Source organism: Scophthalmus maximus, chromosome 17, assembly GCF_022379125.1.
Source record: "Scophthalmus maximus strain ysfricsl-2021 chromosome 17, ASM2237912v1, whole genome shotgun sequence".
Classification (NCBI taxonomy): Eukaryota; Metazoa; Chordata; class Actinopteri; order Pleuronectiformes; family Scophthalmidae; genus Scophthalmus; species Scophthalmus maximus.
This window is the reverse complement of record NC_061531.1, coordinates 19024973-19040546: the sequence shown is the minus strand read 5'-3', so window position 1 is coordinate 19040546 and position 15574 is coordinate 19024973. Positions and strand designations below refer to the sequence as shown.

The 15574-nt window shown below is 47.6% G+C and overlaps 1 protein-coding gene across 2 annotated transcripts in view; it reads left to right on the top strand.

The window, feature by feature from the left end:
• LOC118289488 (RNA binding protein fox-1 homolog 3-like) overlaps positions 1 to 15574 on the top strand; it is a 451402-nt gene that overhangs the window by 87281 nt on the left and 348547 nt on the right. Inside the window, exon 1 of one of the 2 annotated variants that reach the window (XM_035616539.2) lies at positions 7577 to 8172. The exons of the other annotated variant lie outside the window; for it this stretch is intronic. The gene's annotated coding sequence lies outside the window, so the exon portion shown is untranslated. Of the gene's footprint in view, positions 1 to 7576; positions 8173 to 15574 lie in introns of those variants that run through there. 2 annotated transcript variants of the gene reach the window in all.

Below are 15574 nucleotides of genomic sequence, written 5' to 3'. Positions count from 1 at the left end.
CCCTTCCCTGATATATATATATATCAAAAAAAAAGCTCCATCTGTGGCACATGAGTGCAGAAGTAAAAAAAATGAATGTGTGGATTGTGAGATGGCCCGGGGAGTCTGTTACGCTGGTAGAAAATGTAAAGTGCTATAGTCATGGATGTAATGTAGAATGATTGTCTGTCTCCCCCTGTTTATTTGCCGGTGTGAGTCGCCGTAATGGAGACAAATGCATCGTCTGAGACCGTGAACCCGCTGCGTTGGAAATCCAACTCCTAGGTATATATGTGGCTCCGCAGGCGGCAGAGGACTGTGTGTGTGTGTGTGTGTGTGTGTGTGTGTGTGTGTGTGTGTGTGTGTGTGTGTGTGTGTGTGTGTGTGTGTGTGTGTGTGTGTGTGTGTGTGTGTGTGTGTGTGTGTGTGTGTGTGTGTGTGTGTGTGTGTGTGTGTGTGTGTGTGTGTGTGTGTGTGTGTGTGTGTGTGTGTGTGTGTGTGTGTGTAGGCAGGTGAAAGGTCCTCAGGTGCCTAACCTGGGTTTTATGCCTTAATGACTCCTTGTTACTCTCATAGCTGTGTCCCAATTGCCAGCAGCAATTCCACCCTCTGTGTCCATTAGATGCAGGGGGAACATGGATCAATATGTGATGCAATTTCCCCAGGGGGAATGAGCGGGGCCGTCTTCGGGGGAGAGGCTGGGCCCACCGTCTCCCCCACTCTGGTTCTTATTCTCCCTCCGCCTTCCTCTTTTACACGGCGTGCTGAGTCAACGTCAGGTGGGCGGCGTCGCGAAAAAGACAAGAAGGAGATTCTGCTCAATCATTTATCTAAATGAAGGAGGGATTCAACCGACGCCAGGAAAAACACTTTGTAACAGCAGCTGAAAAACAGAGAGCTGTCACCCAGGTCTGTGTAAAAAACGAACAAAAAACAAAAAAGCAGATGAAGAATGAGTCATCACCGGTCCGACACCCACCCGACAAGCGAGCCTGGCACTTGGCGTGCCAGCACCATTATCTGCCTTACAGGGGGACGTTGCCCCGGCTATTATCTTTGAACAATGAGACGCGGCTTCGCTAGTATTCCATTTCCTCAAAAAGGTCAACGTCATTTTGCCACTGGAGTAAAGTGTTGTTTTCATAATGAAACATACTCATACTGGCTTTATGCAGTCACAGCACTATAGCCTATGGAGCCTTAGTGAACACATCGTTAAATATGATGGTTAAAAAAAGATTTGTCACAATATTCAACTACAGAGCGAGTTATTCATCCAGCTGCTGTGAAAAAGCCATTAATAGTTAAAAGTGAAGCAGAGTTGTAGAGGCTGTTAAAAGATGCTTCTTCATGTATCCGGACCCTCTTCACTCCGGTTATATGTCAAGGCTTCAACATGTATCGCTGATGATTTGTGTTTCCATGACAACGTAACTCTAGTTTCTAATTCTTAATAGCTCAGTCTGGAGACTCGACTGGTTTTCGACCGTGATGAACATCACAAGATAATTAAAAACAAAAATACCCCCACGTTGTTGAGCTTTCACTCGCTTCTCATCGTCGTTTTTTTCTGCACAACCAGTAAAGACCAGTTTGTGTGCGACGTTACAACATTAGACATCCATAATAATGAAAACCCAGGATGAAGCCCACTGGGTCTTCTGGGGATTTTCATCTTCGTTCAGATGCTCTACTCACATTAACGAGAAGCTGGCCGAGGTGTCCCTCGTTTACCACGATGTCGAGTGAACCAACATTGTATAAAAAAAATAATGAAAAAATTATCACACTCACAAAAACAACTGCACAAATCAATGTAATGTGCCTGGAGTCTCACATATTTCTTGTTCAAACTGGAATACTAATAGGCCTAGAAAAACAATATTATTATACAACATTGATCACTGACACTGCTGCCTTCTCCTAAAGATTCAGCACCTTCACTGAAAAAAATGTGGAACTGTCCGTGATACAAAACGTTGTTAGTATTTAGAACCTAAAAAGTTAGATTTTTATAGATATGGAAGATATATAATCAGAACAAAAGAAGATGATTAGTTGGCACAACTGTACACAAATTTAAAAATCTAGTGCTGTTAAGAAAAGTAGTTTTAAAACTCATCACTTGCGTTTCGTTGAAGCCTGTCATCCACACTATGAAGATGTGATGTGTTTTTAAAGTAGGGGTTAAAGAGGCGATCTGCATGGCCAGGAAAATCATATGCCGATATTGTGGGATAGAAACAAAATCCAGGACATAAATCATGATTTGTGTCAACATCTAGGCTATCAAAAAAAAAACAGTATGCTGGTACTCTCGCCATTAAAATATATATATATATATATGTTGGTTGCAATGAATGCACAAACAGTTTCCTGTAACAAGAATGTCTTGTATAAGAGTCATTGCGGTATCCGCGTTCTCCAGAGTATTGCAGAAACCCTCTGAAAAGCAGGGATGGATTATGGTATAAGATCGTCAGATCGTCCACCCCTATTTTCAGGTGTGTCATGATGGACGGGCATTAATACGTAGCTATAACCTTCGTCGGGCTGGAGATTGTTTAAGATTTAGAAGGTGTGAGCCTGGACGTAGCCCAAGGCCTTGTTCGGACTGCGTCGGCACGTTGTGGTGATGTAGGCGTCGACACCTCCAGCAAAAAACATGCAAGTCATCTGGGGATGGAAAAGAAAAGAAGTGAACTTGTGCAGACGTTGCTACAGTTTTTGCACCATCCCTCCCGATGTTCCTCTTAGAGTCACAGCCAGCCCGCTGTTGTGTAAACACGTGGATTGATTCAGTTCGCTTGGTTAGAAGTCTTGTAATGACGGCAAATACGGAGCGCTGCATTTGAATGCTCCCATGCTGTGGAAGCTCGCTGCCATTCCCAAGGTTAATTGTCTCATGACAACAGATTGTAATGGCAAAATGCGTGTGTTTACAATGCAATAGAGCACTTTTTTTCCCCCCAAGTTATTTTTTCCCCTTCCAGTCCGCACCGTCACGGGTCAGTGATTTCCTGTGGGTTTAAGGTTTCGTAGTTGGCACCCTGTTGCAGGTGAGAGATGTTGCACGGTGCAGTGGGTGATCAGAAATTCTGAAATTGGCCCCAGAGAGAGCACCGCCGGCAGGAAGAAAAAGTCCACAACATCGAGCGAAAGAAATGGAAAATACCATCCCTACCCCCCCTGCCGAGTGAATGAATACGAGAGTTCCTGGGTGAACTTTTGGTCGCACTGCCTCGGATCACAGCATCAGTTAAAAGCACTCGTAACAGTCTACGGGTTTTCTAAAGGGTATAATAAAACACGAAGGGTTATTCATTTCAAAATACATCGGTCGGGGATTTCGGAAGAAGCAAGATTTTCACTTTTGTCCCGTTGTTCCATTCGTCCACGGGGGGGGAGATAATTCTGCCTCTCTCCCTCTATGTTGATTGAAAAGGGATCTGGTGAGGTAGGTATCTCCCTCCATGTCTTAAATCAACTCACAATGTTATCTCGCCAGCAGCCGTGGCCCCTACACCTGTTTCTGTGACAGTCTCACAACTCTGCCTCGGCTACTGAAGGACACCGTCTTTACGAGACGAAACAATCACGGCGGTGGTACAAATGGTCCGAAGGAAAAAAAACACAAAAAAACAAAGAGAGACGGACAAAGAGAGAGGGAGGGAGGGAGGGAGGGATCTGAAACGGCGGAGAGACAAAAGGCGCTCGTCCAGGATCTGAGGAGACATCAGCGTGTGTGTGTGGGCAGTGTTAAATAATTCACTGCGCCCCTGATCAGGCCTTTATTTAATTAGCCCCTTGTTCCTGCGATTTAATCAGGCCCTCTTGGTTGCGGGGCGTCGGGCTACGAACTGCGCGGGGGCAAAGACACATCATATGCTCGCCTGCTGTGTGATCACAGCGGGGCCTCAGGTAGAGGACACAGGGACACGTCCTGCCCGGCTGACTGCAGCTATCGCTAACAACACTAAACGTGGGCCCGGGCGGCAGACCTCCGTGACTCCTGTGGGCCCCGTGAACAGACCGCAGTCCGCCATTGGTTTCACTCGAGCCCGGTTCTGCAATTATCCTTTGTATGTAGATTTTGCAAACCGAAACGTCTCCGCGCCGCCAACCCTTTTTTGATTGGCGGCAGCATCTGCAGAACTCTGAAGCTCTCTGGAAACGATAAGGGGAGAAGAAGTGGTGCATCCAAGTATTGTGTTGCCCAAGGCATGTTTAGAAGGAACTGCCAAGCTGCCAGAGGATCCAATTTCAGGCCATTCCCCCCCTAAAAAAAAAAAGGCCTCTAGTGGAAAATCACACCTGATGTCCCACTAGCACGGCTTTCAAGCAACTAGATGGTCGTGTGTGGAAGTCTTTGTACAAATCAATTTTATGAAGGGAAAAAATAAGTCGGACACAAAGTGATCATCTGTGTCTTTTGGTAAAAGACTGTGTTCCTTTTTTGGGGGGGTGAAAAGAAATGGATTCGTGAGCAGTTTCTTTTTCCACATGTGGCGGTGAAGGACACTGAATTGGTTTTAAGCTGCAGTGTGCTGAAGTACACACTTTGATTTTGTGACATTCAGAGAGAAGGGTGAAAAAAGAGAAGACGACGATGAAGCGGGGAAAGAGGCGAGGGGTTGGATGGGAAAAGAGAGAGTGTGGCGTCCCGCTGTGGTAATTTGCCTTGGGTCTTTACAGAGCTTTACTCGCACTGCTGGCAGAGTCGTATGCGCGGCTGATACGGGAAAAGTGAGAAGATGTGTGGGGGGGGGGGGGACCAGCGTGACCAGCCAGCGGAATCACAAGTGTTGTGTCTTTACCTTGTGGCCTCAGAGTGAAAAAGGGAGATTGAGACCGAGCTGGGGGAGGAGAGGGGAGAGAGCTGTGAGTGGAGTAAGGGTTTAACTAAAACTCAAACAAAGGTAGGTGAGCGTGTGCGCACATCAAGCTGGAGCGCTCGCGCACGCGCGTCCGGCGTGCACCCTGGGAAAAAGCAAAGGCCAATTTTCATGTGAGCGTAGCAGCTTTGAGCACACATAAGTGCCTGTGACACCTTTGGCAGTGCCAAGAGCCCACACATCACCGCCGTTGACAGCGTTGCTGGCACACGCCTGAGGGGCTGGGGAAGTTCCCCCTCTATAATTGCATCCCATGTCACCCGGTGACAAGTCGGACTCAACCGGCACGGGAGATCACTAATCACCCCGACCAGACCTCCTGCCCCTCCCTTTACCCTCCCGGTCCCCACCCAGCTGCACTTTCACCCTCCTCGACTTACCTTCCCCTTCCCCCTTTTACTCCACCTACCTGTCTCTCATCATCTCGCATCTGTTGGGGGGAGCTCCCTCTTAGCAGAGGCCATTACATCTTCATCTCCGCACCTGATGCCGTGAGCGTGACTCAACGGTCACAGCAGCTTCCGTCTCATTAATCCTCCTCTTTATTAAAAGTATCTGCCGGTTGCTTTTTTTCCTCTCTCTCTCTCTCTCTGTCTCTCTCACTGACATGTTTTACTCATGTTACGTTAATTACATTAAAGGGTGTTAAAATAGGTGCAGGGATGAAAGGGATAATACTGCTGACTGGGGGATTCATGAGCTTCTTCACAAGTGAGTGAGACCGTGACGCAGCCATGTTCTTGCAATTTCAATTGTTTTTTTAAAAAGACATGGAGGCAATTTGTAACAAGTTAACGTGCATGATGGGGAATTTGTACGAAGTCTGTGCAGAGGGAAAGTAGCTGTGAGATCATCATGTCAGTGACGCAGGTGACGGACATGGTGCCGGTGCCTCCTGCCTCCTGCAGATGGAGGTGAGAGCAGCCAGGTGCGGCCCGGTCGTGTCTGAGTGCCACAGTAACTGGATGTGATGGCCGGGCCCTCGGGGGGATCGCCGCCTTAGAAGTGCTAAACGAGCGAAGCAGAGCGATCACACTGTTCCTGTGTGCATATGCCGCCGAGTGCATGCGTGTGTGTGTCACATACCAACACACACCTATATATATATATATATATATAATATGAGTTTCATATTAGTATGAAAGCCAGTTTGCTTTCCTGTTGCCACTGGCTCTGTCTGTGTAGGTGTGATTGTCTGCTGTAAAGGACACCTGCATTTATCCTGGTGACTAAATATAAGCGCCACGAGAAGGATGATAAGATAGAAGAAAAATATCCATTACTGTGGTAAATGTTGCCTGGTAACAGAGGCCTTTTAAAGAACAAATACACAAACACGACCGCGGCGGAGCTGCGGCTCCAGTAGCATGACTCCAGTCGTAAAGGAGGTGACAAGACACTGGTTCCAGTTTAGAGATCGTGACCCCACCACTCCTCTAACCACCACCACCACGTGTGTGTCAATGTGATTGTTAGCCTGGAGCTGCTGAAAGGGCAAACCACCCCCACCCTCCCTCCTCACCCCTTCATTAACCAAATGGAATTGACTTAATTGAATTAGGGAGTAAAAAATGTTCCTCCCACGAGGGCGAGCAGGTGTTTGTGTATGTTTCTGCCTTTTTATCACATCGGCAGCGGCAACTCCTCTCTCCCCACGTCGCCCCCCCCCCCCGCTTCACATACATTACGTTACATTACACGTGCAACCTGCAAAAGAAACGAGCTCTTCATGTATGAAAACGTAAAAGCATATGATGGTTGTGTTCCTGCAGTAGCACCGGGGGGTCCCGACAGCTCCACCTGCGCCCGTGTGCTGCGCCCGAGCCGAGGTGAATGCCAAGGAGTCTCCGAGCCACTCCATCAGCCCCCCCGCCGCCCTCAGGGGAAAGCCAGCCAATGAATTACAGATTAGATCATTGTTACAGGATCATAACAGTGATCTAATTGCCAATTTCTCTTTTTTAATTGAATTTGGTGGAGTGAAGAGGACGGAGATAGGATCCATGGGACCGTGTGTGTGTGTGTGTGTGTGGAGCCGGCCGGAGTCGGTCCGCGTTGTTGACCGGGTTCGACGGCTAACGAGGGAAGAAGAACAAAATACCAGAGCTCGGCATTCAGCTGCAAACTGGGCGTTGACCGTGGAAACGTCAGGCCTGATGTCCTCAACGCACTTCCTGTTAGAGCTGCATCTTGGTTTTTTTCGGGGGGGGGGGGTCATGGCAACTTGCGAATGAAGCGCAATTAATTCAATGTAACTGGGTCTCTGGGTCTCCCCCTGTTGCTTGTGGATCATCTTGAATTTGTTTTTGTTTTTTTGTAATCGGAACCTTACACCCGCTGCTGCGTCTCTCACCTGGTTACGGTGTGTCTCTGTCCACATGTGACCCTTCCATCACCAGTCCGACCCCTAAATGAGTCCCCCAGTGTTGCCTGATTATAGCTCGGTTGAATTAGATGTTAGCCCACCTCTCCTTGCACATGCCTTGTTTGAGAGCTGACAAGCCCCAATACATTTGCAGCAGCTATGGTAATTGAGATGGGGGTGGAGGGGGGTGGATGTGGAGGGAGAGATTTGTGTGTACACGTGTGTGTGTGTGTATATACACGTGTGTGTGTGTGTGTGTGTGTGTGTGAGTGAATGGGAGGGAATGGGAGGGGGAGCCTGCCTCTGCCTCTTGTTCCTCACTACCTGTCATTGATGAGGAGCCAAGCAGAAGCTTCAGCTTGAAGCTGTCATCGGCCCTCTGAATCTGTCTGCCTCACTCTATCATCCCTCCCTCCTCCTTCCTCAATCTCTCTCTCTCTCTCTCTCTCTATCTCGTCCACTCCCTCGCTCTCTCTCCCCGTGTGTGTGTGTGATGTGGATGCAGAGTGTGTGTGAGTCGTGAGGCAGCCAGCCAGCGAAGCGCGTGTTGTCGCAGGAATCCGCGACACACCGGCAGACCCGCTGGGGTGCAGGCAGCCCGCCGCCCCTGACACCGCCGAGACCGACGCTCCCTCTCCCGGACTGACAGGCCAATCGCAGGCCACCGCTCGCCCTCCCACCATCCACACAGCGCGCTCTCTCTCTCTCTCACTCACACTCCCTCCTCCTCCTCCTCTCTCTCTCTCTCGCTCCGGTTTTCATTCCTTTGCGTTCAATCCGTGCATCCTCCTCCTCCTCTTCCTCCTACTCCTCCTCCTCCTCCTCATCACACCTTTTGGTCAGAAGAGGAAGAGGAAGCCCAGCCCATGGAGAGACGCTGAGAGGATGAAACTCTGACACGCCGACAGACCACAGGAAAACAAGAGCACAACTGTGAGTACAGCGGTCCTTTCACCTCTCACTCAGGCTTAACGCTGTCACACACACACACACACACTCACACACCTCGTCTGTCACACACACACTCACACACCCACGTGTCCCGCACATTGACTTCAACGGCACACACACACACACAGCGACTTGACTCACACAGACGTGCCGTCCGTCCTCTGCTCGAGTGTCTTTGTCGGTTTCTTCTAGGCGAGTAGGATTGTGTGTTTCTTTTTTAAAAACATGTGTTTCTTCACGTCTCTTGTCCCGTATTCATCGCCGCGCGCTAAGGAAGCAAACAAAAACAACCCGGCTAAAGTGTGTGTGTGTGTGTGTGTGTGTGTGTGTGTGTGTGTGTGTGTGTGTGTGTGTGTGTGTGTGTGTGTGTGTGTGTGTGTGTGTGTGTGTGTGTGTGTGTGTGTGTGTGTGTGTGTGTGTGTGTGTGTGTGTGTGTGTGTGTCTGTGTCTGTGTCTGTGTGTGTGTGTGTCTGCATCTGTGACGTTCTCCCCCCGACTCGGATGGATTCACTTTCAACGCTTCTCGCCATAAAATCAACGCCGGTTTCTTTTGTTTGGCTCAGATGAGAAATCACCCCAGCGATATGCAAGGTCAACTGAATAATGTTCCACACACTCCGCCTCATGTTGTGAGCTTCTTTTGTCTGCGTGGTGCTTGTTGTTTCCTCCTTTATTTTTTTTTATTGCCAATATAGGCATGCTGGATCACCGCATGAGGGGAAGCGTCCCCCTGCTCTTATCTCCCATCTTAAACGTATAAGCTGCTTTAAGCCAATAGTTGCCCGCGGGGTGAAAAAAGAAAAAAGAAAAAAAGAGGGGAGGTGGGGGGGGCGTACTTTCTTCTCGTGAGAATCCCCCAGCAATCCCCTCTTGCTTATTGTTTAGCGCTCAGCGAGGGGAGGTGTTGTGCGCGGCGTGGCTGATCCGTGGCGTTTTGTGCGCCACACTATTTTTTGATTATGTTCCTGCTTCATCTCTCGGCTGAGGCGATTTCCTATTTCCTTCTCCCATTTCCAGAGCGAGGAGCATAATGTGATAGTGGCTCACATGCCGGGGAAGTGCAGACAGTGGATCTGTGCAGAGGACACAGATTGCATCCCCCTGTCCCCCCCCCCGGGAGAATGCTCCTCGCTGTATTAAAGGCACTGGAGGGCTGCTCGGCACTTGTCATCAGCGCCGCCGGTAACGTTGCCGGTAGACGTGGTGTTTATGGCCACTCTCTCATTTAAAGAGCTCCCATTGGCCCCTAATGCCGCCGCCGCCACCGCCGCATCACACTGCCGCTGTTCTTTGGCTATCCAGGGTTACATCACATTTGTTGAGGGCCCTGGATGTCGTGCGTGTGCGGCAACCAACCGATGGGCAAATGTGCAAAAATGAAAAAAGATATATATGTTAAACAGCCGGCGGCTCTTCAGATTTACTGCTGGACTACAAACTCCTGGAGTGGAGAACTACAGAATTTGCATTTTTACGACGTAATCCAACACGGATCACAGACGCCACAGCACCTGCCGGCGCTTCACAGCCCCAACTCATCTTCCTCCTCCTCGTTTCAGTTCTGTTCGTGCTTCACTTTCTTTTATTGGCCTTTTTTTAATCCTAGTGATTTTTTCTTTAGTTGTTCATGGGCTACTTCTTTAAAAAGGGGGATGTTTTCCATGTTGCTGAGTCAAATCGAAGGTCTTGAGTTCCACTGTCAGAAATGTGAAGTGACACATCAGAGGCTCTCGAGGCTTCGACGAGCCGCCGGTCGCCAGTGTGTCAGCAGAAGTGAATGAAAAGCTCCAGACTCTCTTCCTCTTCCTCCTCCTCCTCTTCCTCCTGTGTCTGGCCTCGGCACATTTACTGAACACACACACAGACACACACACACACACACACACACACACTCATACACGTCCATTCCTCTGTAGTTGCCCCCCCCCCCCCCCCCCGTTTTTTTTTTCCCATGCAAGGATTATTCGAAAAGTCTGATGAGGTGAAACTGATTCATTGTCCTACATGAGAAAGCGTTCATCACCTACAGCCACCATCAAAGCCACCATTTCTGTTGCTACATGACACACACACACACACACACGCACGCAGAGAAAAAAAGTAATTTAAACTCTTCTCAATTAATGCAACTTTCATTTTGGTTTTGCCCGTGGCGCACATGAAAAAAAATGTCACGTCATTTAAATGCAGAGAGCCCGTCTGCCCCTGACTTGGTCACTTCAAACTAATCTTCTACACCTTGTGTTTCTCATTGTCGAGAGAATAACTATATACATTGACAGTCTTTTATGCCAGGAAATGTATTTAATTACATATATATCTTTTACCCCAGAGGTGCTGTTAATGTATGAGTCTGCGATCTCTGGCAGTTTATTAAAACCCGCTTGTGAGGTAAGTTACCGTCACGCCAATTCCCTCGTTACAATCTGTTTGTGTATCTGTGCGTGTATCGATCCGACGGCTGGTAACCAAGTCCCGATCATCAATACAGATCCGCTGTACGAAAGGCGAAGGCCGGATGGTCTCTCCGCTCTCCCCGAGAGGCTCAATTACACCGCGTGCACAAGGAAATATGGCGGTGGGGGGGGGGGGGGGGCGATATCAGCTTCTGACAAGGTCAAATTATATATGTCAGCTCGGGATCATTTTGTGTTGAGGGTATACTCCGCCACGTCTGAATGCATAAAAGACAGACACACATATATATTTCCGCACAGAGTTGATAAATGTTGTATGCCGGGGAGCTTTAAATATTCAGATACTCTGCTGATTAAATCACGTCTGCCGGAAGAGATGGCACATCTCCAGCGTCTCCGAGGTGTGTTTTTTTGTGTGTTTTTTTCATTTATTTTCTAGAAGAAGAAAAAAACCCTCCACCTGACTTGGGGGCATTGGATGCTAGTAATTGCACATCGTGAATAAATGAGAGACGGGGAATTTACTAATTTGCCAACTCCGTTACCATTTCTCTCCGATTTGCTGATTACAATTGCGAAGCCATCATATACGCTTTCCCCTCAGTCTTGACACGACCGCGGTTGCTACTTGTGTTCCAGTGTGTCGGTGAAGTTGACGCTGTAATTGGTGCTTTGTGGGGATGTTTTTTCTTTGCTGGCAGTTCTTAGACAATGGACGACGCAAGCCTATTGAAAACTCATGAATAGCCCCGGTTCAGTGATGAAGGACATGTGTGTGGCAAATATTGTAGATATTTTGTTCTCTCTTCTTTCTATTGGTGGGAAGCCAAAAAAAGCAGAATTGATTTGTCGAGTGAGCCTGGGAAAAGGGAAAAGCCTCTCGTCAGAGAACCTTTGTGAGAATGATGGTAATTGCAGGGCAAAGTGCTGCTGACAAAATACAGCAGGATTACCATATGACTCCAATTACAAGTTTCTGGACGATATATATATATATATATATATACACACACACACACACACACGTCCACAAAGACGAGCGTTTCATCTCTCGCTAAATGGCTCCTGCACTGGCGTCATTTTCTTTAAGGGTCAGCTCACAACACATTCTCTCACTCACCTGTAGCGTTACTGTATCTATTCATGCAGATGTTTTTTTGGTTTCATGTGTCTGAATTCTGACGTCTGTCAGCAACACAACACAATTTGTGAGCAAATGGAATTTTTGTTTGCTCTGAGGTTGCGTTTGCACACGTTTGCTTCCCGATTGGTTCTCATCTGTCACGACTCGACAACCTGGCGCTGATTGCGAAGCGTCACCAAAACGTCCTGGCGGCAAAAGTTCCATCTATAGTTGTCTCTTCCGTGAAAATATACCCCTGCTCTGACTTTTCACCATCGCTCTTCCTCGTTTGTAGTATTTCCTGTAACTAAGGCAACCGACTGCAGAGCAGACGACCTGCTTCCTGTTTCTACCGACATGCACATGTGCAGTGTACGTGAATTATCATGCGATATGTATCGTCAGATCATTTCTGATACGCAGCTAAAAACTAATCGTCTGAAAAAGAAACAACGCAGTTTTTTAAAAAATGTAAAAGATGTTAGTGTGGATTTATCACAGACATACTGTATATACACCTCTGTGGTAGTTCCCACTACACACACACACATACTTATAAACGTACACACACATTCACAAGATGAAAACAATACCAGCCATGCTGTCGTGGCAGGTAATTACATTTATGAACTGGTGATGATCTGGTTTACTCTCTGGTTTATCAGGTAAGATACAGATTTATTTTTATTTTCTTACAATTTAACAATGACTCATTTTGTCACGCAGTCCAAAACCCACGGTTTCATGTGATTTACTGACGAAGACGATATTCAATAACCGAGAAGCTAGAACGATGTCAAGGATGTGATGGACAAAGTCAGCGTTCATAGTCACCGTAGCTGTCCACACTAACCACGACGGGAGTTTTTGAAATCCAGCTCAGTGGTTTTTACAGTGGATATCTCAACACATGGGCAAATAAACCGAAACAATTTGCAAAGCGGTATCATCGGGAAGTAAAAAAAAAAAGTGTTTGCGTAAATTACCTTGTGATTGTCGTCCCGACTCTGACGGTTAAAACCGTGAACAGAGTTTTATTTATTTAGTCCTTTTCTCTTTTTTTTATGAGGGAAGTTTATGGGCCGGCGTGCGTCGGCCACGTAATCAGCCCGTACCCCCAGCGTTAACCTTCATTACCTCTCTGTGTCATTCTCTGCAGGGTCACACAAAGTATCATCAAATATTTATGATATTAATAACTTGCCTTTAGGAAGGAGGGGGAAAAAAAGAAGAACATAAATAATCTGCTCTGCAAAGCACACGATTAAGAAGTCCATTTCATTTAATAAATGGGTGGAGGAGGAAATAAAAGGGCAGTCGTGGGGGCAAAAGGAGGCTGAGACTCCGGGAAGTCGGAGCAGGCAGACATTAAAAACGTTTGCAGGCAGTTGTTCTTCTGTGGTGTAATAATAATAATGATAATAATACCAGGACTGAAAGAAATCGTTTTTTTTGTTGTTGTCTATGGCTTGAGCATCCACAAAGAGGGGGAGGAGGGAAACACACCCACACACACACGTGCACACATATGTACACAAAGCTGTTTAGCATGGAAGCCGATTGATGCCGGGCCCAACATTAATTATCTGTTTTTCAGCCGAGGTCTGGTGACAGTGATTAGAGTGAGTTTTTTTCTTCTTTTTTTTTCTTTTTGGGAGGGTGCGGTGGTGGTGGTGGTGCACACATGGTCTAATGAGGGAAACTGGCCTCTCTATAGAGGCTCTCCAGGCTCCACTCGATCGGATCCGTGGCTCTGCACAAGTGCACGCGTGTGCGTGTGTGTGCGTGTGTTTGTGTGTCTGTGTGTGTGTGTGTGTGTGTGTGACTGCCGCTCCTCCAGGCTCTGCTGCCGCCGCCGGGAGGGAGAGCGTCGCACCGTGAACGTGAGCTTCAGATGCTCATGTAAGAGTTGAGACACTCCAAAAGCCAGGAAAAAAAAATAAAGGGGTCTTTCTTTAATCAGTGTTTTTAAGTACGACTCATTGTGGATGATTAATAATGTTTGGTTTCTCTGGTGGAGGGCCCCCTTTTTGACCGCGCTGCTTGCCTAAGCTTAGAAATACAATAGGGGATTCGGCGAGGCCGTCCACGTGACGGCGTGGACCGGTCTGTTTCCCGGGGAGTGTGTTTGGAAGAGAGAGAGAGAGAGGGATAAAAAAGAAAAAAGAAGCAAGCTGCTTTCCCTCCTTGTGAGAGAATTATAAATGGTTTGTGTCCAAACTTTGGCAGCACGGAGCCAAAAATACTCTGCACACAGCGAATCTCGTGTTCGTCTCCATAAACAAAGGAATGATTTCTAGGCAGAGGCAGAAAATGACGGAGAGATTTTTGAACATTCACAAGCTTTTTTTCGGGGGATTCTTTGACCTAAATTTGCACTGATACGCTGCTTAGGTTTCATATGTTAAAACCCTCCCCCCCAAAAAAACGTTTCATGTTCTTATGTGAACGTGATGGAGTTCAAACTGAACCGAGCAGCAGGAGCAGCAGATTGCATTGCCTGAAATAGTAGTTTTCCTTCAGCAGAAGCACTGGTCCAGCACAGCGGCTCTCTCTCTCCCTCCCTCCAATACCGTCGACTAAATCACATTTGTGAAAATGCCAATGTTGGTGTGCACCTGACTGATAGATTTCTGCCCGCGACCGGGGCTGGCTCCAGGCAAAAGGGCCCTACACTACACGCGCCATTTTCCACACCATTTTGTCCCGAAGTCGATTACGTCGCCGCCGCAGCGATGGCTGCCTCCGAATTGAACCACACATTTAGCTCGCGAGCTGCCAATAAAAGTCAGAGAGCCCCGGCTTCCATCGGCGTAATGATATTTCAGCCACAGTATTAGTTCAGCACTGTTCTCCACGGCGCTTTCTGCTCAATTAAAGATTGGGTCCATATTTAAATGAGTAAGAAAAGTCGGAGAACGCCGCGGCCGCCGTGTGCACTCAGATATGCGGTCGGACGCTGAGAATGATGAAGTTTGAAATGGACTTTTTTTTTTCTAAGCAGCTCCACACCTTGCGAGTTTGAATAAGGGGAACTGTTCATTTGTAACTGTGAAATTTTCCTTAACGTTATTGATGTAGATTAACTTTTAAAAAGGTAAGTAAGTGAAATGTGAAATAATTCATCAAGGGGCAGCCATGTAAGAAATGTGATTTTCGCTATAGCAGAAAAAGAACCTCGTAGACCATTACCCCAAACGGAGGGAGTCGATTAAGGGCGGGGCCCGCTCTCCCCCTATCTCCCCCTCGTATGAATAGCACATTTCCAACTAAACTGCCAGGCGACGGCGGCGGAGGACAAATATATTTCAGCTAGCGTCAGCCCTCTGCGACTCGGAGTGTGGAACTTCCCCTTCCCCCGGCCACTTCGGCTTTATTTAGCCGGAGTTGTCATTTCTCATGAAATCCCTCGGAGGAGGCGTCCGTCAGAACTGCCAGCTCCCCTGTGTGCAGCACCTGTAACAGAGGGGGGCGAAGTGACAGTTGTGCTGGGACCGTCCCATTACATGCGCAGACACACACACACACACACACACACACACACACACCCACCTTTTGTGCACAGAGGAGCATCACGAGTCAATGCATCACGAGAAATTCAAGTGTTGATTTTAATATCTTCACCAACTTCCGTACAGCGCATGAAAGCACAGTTTTTCCGATAGTATCGCTCGCGGCAAATCTAGTCTTTTATTTCTTTTGCGCTTCAGTCACAATGTTTTTGTGTTTGTGTGTTGGGGCCTGTCAAGCCGTGACACTTTAATAACAGATGACCACAGTAAAAAAATATGTACAGTACCACGCAGGGGTCATGGTATCTGTCAATCGTCATTTGCCGCAGACT